Below are 4,643 nucleotides of genomic sequence, written 5' to 3'. Positions count from 1 at the left end.
ACAACCTAACCTTCTTATTTGCATAAAAGGTATTCTTGGTGAAATCATTCTTTCCTCCAAATTAGACAAATTAACTAGTTCTACCGGAATTTCAGGAAACTCAAAACCATTTTCCCTGGAAAACTTGGGGATTTCGTTTTTCTTTACAGCTTTATTACAAGCACTGCATAAAAATACTCTGTCACTTAGCTCACGACGGTGAATACCAGGGACAGCCAAAAACACCGCAGACTTAACTAAGCTACCAGATGCTTTAAAAAAAAAATTTGAGCATCCTTCACATATACACGTTGGACCTTCTTTAATGGTATCAAAATACGTCTGCTCTATAACTAAAGGATTTGCCCTCCTTTCTGCCACAGACAGTCTGTTTCTAGAACGTTCAGAGTTCCTAAACTCGACATTTGCACGACTTTCAGCCTTAGCCGACTGGTTTCTCACACGTTCTGCTTCAACGTACTCTAAATCTTGGCGTTTACTAGCCTTACTCATCTGATTACTAGCACGTTCTGCTTCAACGTACTCTAAATCTTGGCGTTTACTAGCCTTACTCATCTGATTACTAGCACGTTCCGCTTCAACATACTCTAAATCTTGGCGTTTTCTAGCCATACCCAACTGATTTCTCACACGTTCTGCTTCAACGTAATCTAAATCTTTACGTTTACTAGCCTTACTCATCTTATTACTAGCACGTTCTGCTTCAACGTACTCTAAATCTTGGCGTTTACTAGCCTTACTCATCTGATTACTAGCACGTTCTGCTTCAACGTACTCTAAATCTTGGCGTTTTCTAGCCATACCCAACTGATTTCTCACACGTTCTGCTTCAACGTAATCTAAATCTTTACGTTTACTAGCCTTACTCATCTTATTACTAGCACGTTCTGCTTCAACGTACTCTAAATCTTGGCGTTTATTAGCTTTACTTAATTGATCCTTAACTCTTTCGCCTGCTCTATACCATTCATCAAGCCTTTTCATTCGCTTGGTAAGTACACCAACCTGATTTTCCCTTTCACGATATGACTCATTCTCACGCTTCTTTGCCATAGATCGCGCCTCCTTCATTCTAAACTCTTCATTTTGTCTCAAAATTCTCATTCTCTCTAACGGATACACATTGCCATGAGACGTAGAAGGTAATTGTTCATCGTTCGCTACCATTATAGAACTAACCGATTTATTATTAACCAAATTCATAGGTTCGTCGGTAGTAATTACCCCGACTCTTACAGAGCTTTCCCCAGAACTTACGTCTAATACATTATCCTTAGTACTACCGTGGCCAACAGGCGACTCAATAGAACTAACAAACAAATTAAGACTAGAAGTACTAGAAGCTTCACCTTCAGCTTTAGCTTTTTTCTGAGCTGCTAAAACTCTTCTCCTTTCATTTTCTCTCTTCTTAAACTCAGGGTCTGACCTTTTTGCCCTCATCCTTTCCCTCGCTTTACGCTTTCGCATTTCATCCTTACTCTCAACATTATCTTCCTCCATTCTATATAAAAAACGTCAAATACTCACAGTACTTCCAACTTTCAACAACAATAATTCCAACTTTCATTAACAATAATTTACAAGTAGTTTTATTAACAACCTACTAGCAAAGAAATTCTTATTAAGAATAGCTCCGGCGGATTAAAAAGATCTATTTACAACTAGGTGGGCGTATCAACCCTGTTGTCTCGTTAAATTTAAAAAATATTTTTTATATTTTTGGTCTACAGATAGATGATTTTTAGTCAAACAAACAAGAAGCATAAACACATCAGTGGAAGCTTTACTAATATTTTATTTATATAAAACAATTTTGCTTACAATATAACGTCTACAAATAGCTTCAAAATGTCTTTTTTAACGCTGACTAACAGCTTGCACAGTTTCGCAAAGCAATCTTTTAACTAGAATTCATATCATTTTTTTAATAAATTCCATTTTGGCCCGAGAAACAGGGTAAAAAAGCAACGGCCTAAATTTTTTAGATTCACACAGAAACGATTAAAGTTATTCGGTTTTCCATTGTCTGCTAGCAATCTACCATTATGGAGCAATATTAAAGGAGTTATTATTAAAATAAATAAGATTTCTAATGACATTTTCGTTCTCACTCCAGTGACATTACTCCAAAGAAAATGGCAATGGAAAAAGGCATATGTCGCTATTTTTTTGAGATAAGGCACGTAAAATAAAAACACAAGTTAAAACAATCACGGAGTATGGACGGAAGAATATAACCTTTGACCTCTTTGCATTGTGTTGCATGATACATTTTGTCGTTGATTTCCCGTATTATGAAAGACCAATCGTTTACGGTCATTTGAAAGAGAGCCTGTGAAAGACCAACCGTTTACGGTCATTTGAAAGAGAGCCTGTGAAAGACCAACCGTTTACGGTCATTTGAAAGAGAGCCTGTGAAAGACCAACCGTTTACGGTCATTTGAAAGAGAGCCTGCGCTTGTCATTTATCCCAAAATTAACTTCTCTACATTGAATTTAGTAACCAACGATATCAATAAAAAGCACTCGTCTCTAAACCCCCTACCGTATTTCAGAGAGTCACACACTTGAAACTTCATTTTATCATTAATCGCAAATCAAATATACAATTCTGTTTTAAATAACTAACGGTATCAATACTCGTTCTATATTAACTTTGAAACAAGAATGAAAACTTCAAAGCTATGACCCGATAACGATTAGCCCTTTCACTGATCTAATTGCTACCATGATGCTTTCTTCTGTTATAAAATCTAAATCTGATTATTTAAACGTGTATTTAATTTTCGGCTCACTCAGAACCGTTAATGTCCCTTCATTACAGACACGATAATCAAAACCCAAAGTTTACTCCACCTCAGGTCTCAATTATTTACTCTTTGGTTCACTAAGCCTATTGCGGATCGTACTTGATTTACCAGACAGAATCCAGGCCTTAGCTTTCTTCATGAAAATACTAAACCAAGGATTATTCTATATACAGATGTAGTATAGCTTAAGTAATATATAAACAGCCATTTCAAATAATAATAGTAAAAAACATCCTTAGAATATCAAAATGAAACAGAGCTTTAAAGCTACAAAAGTACTAAATGCATCGTAACTACGAAAACGATTTCCACATATTCACTTTATATTATAGAGAAAGTGAATATTAAGGTTCTGTAGGATTTCTTAACACATCAAAACAAAGCGAACAGCTAACTTGGCGCACTTGTGTGACAACGGACAGACACACACAGACAAAAAATAGACTGCTTTTCAACTCTTTCCGTATTAATTTTGAATTGAGAAAAGAGATTATCTTAAATATTAAAATAAATATAATTAATATTAAATATTTTCTTCGTTAGTTGTCCGCCTTATTGTGCATTACATCGTTTTAAAAAAGAATAATTAAACAACCTTGAGAGACTTGACTAATATTGACGTTTGAATTGAAGGATATGACTGCTGCTTCGCCTCACTCAAATAGGTAGTATATAAGGGTTGCGAATCGCGGCTATGGATAAGAACATCGCAATTGCGTGAACCTTGGCGGAAGACCCCGTCAATGGAAGGCTAGACGTTTCTCGTAACCCTAGCCGATCGCCGCGTATGTCTTAACCTTAAGGATGATGGTGGTGTTAGAAGCCAGGTGTGCAGACTGGTGTCCTTGTGGGATGGACAAAGAATAGAAGATGGAGGTGTTTAGAAGCCAGTAAGTACAGACTGGTGTCCATGTGGAATGGACAAAGACGAGAAGGTGGTGGTGTTTAGAAGCCAGTAAGTACAGACTGGTGTGCATGAGGAATGGGCGAAAGACTAGAAGATGGTGGTGTTTAGAAGCCAATAAGTTCAGACTGGTGTCCATGTGGGGTGGACAAATGAACAGAGTTGTTAAACAGGCAATGGAGTAATAGCCTGTAAGTCGAATACAATTTCCGGGACTGTAAATGCGGTCTGGAAATTGAATACACGTTTGCTCCGTTTTGCAAACTGCGAACGCGGTCACGTGGGCGTAACAACGGACAGACAGACACACAGACAGACAGACAGACACGTCGAAATTAGAACCTCTCCGTGACATACGTCACTCGGAGAGGTAATAACAACGGACAGACAGACACACAGACAGACAGACAGACACGTCGAAATTAGAACCTCTCCGTGACATACGTCACTCGGAGAGGTAAAAACTACATCCAAACAAAAACCCTCCTTATACATTAAGAGCAGTATGAAGTCTTATCTATGAGAGCTACCGCTCTCTCAGAATAATTAGTATGGAAAATACACTAATACAGTAACGTTCAAGGCAACTTCATTAAAATGTAATGCTGAGGCGAACGAAAACACAGTGTTTATGAAACGAATTAAGCGTTGTTCACCAAAAGCCTTAGTGGATGAGTAAACGAGCATATCAATTAGAAAGGGACGAACATCAACTTAAATGGAGATGGAACTTTGGCTCAAAATCGAACGGCCTTATTTTAAACTTTTCTTTGCTTTCGCCATATTCAACGGATTTTCAGTGAATCAAATGCTAGGTAACGCCGCGTAAAGTTAAGTTACCAATTTATTTCGTTCTGGCACCCCTCTCTATTGTCAAAGTATTTTTGGTCGAAATAATTACCAGCGATAATAAGAAATGAGTAAAGACC

This window comes from Phalangium opilio, unplaced genomic scaffold, assembly GCF_054372755.1.
Source record: "Phalangium opilio isolate 3A_F unplaced genomic scaffold, DU_Popi_V2 ptg000041l_1, whole genome shotgun sequence".
Taxonomy (NCBI): domain Eukaryota; kingdom Metazoa; phylum Arthropoda; class Arachnida; order Opiliones; family Phalangiidae; genus Phalangium; species Phalangium opilio.
This window is presented reverse-complemented; position numbering follows the sequence as displayed.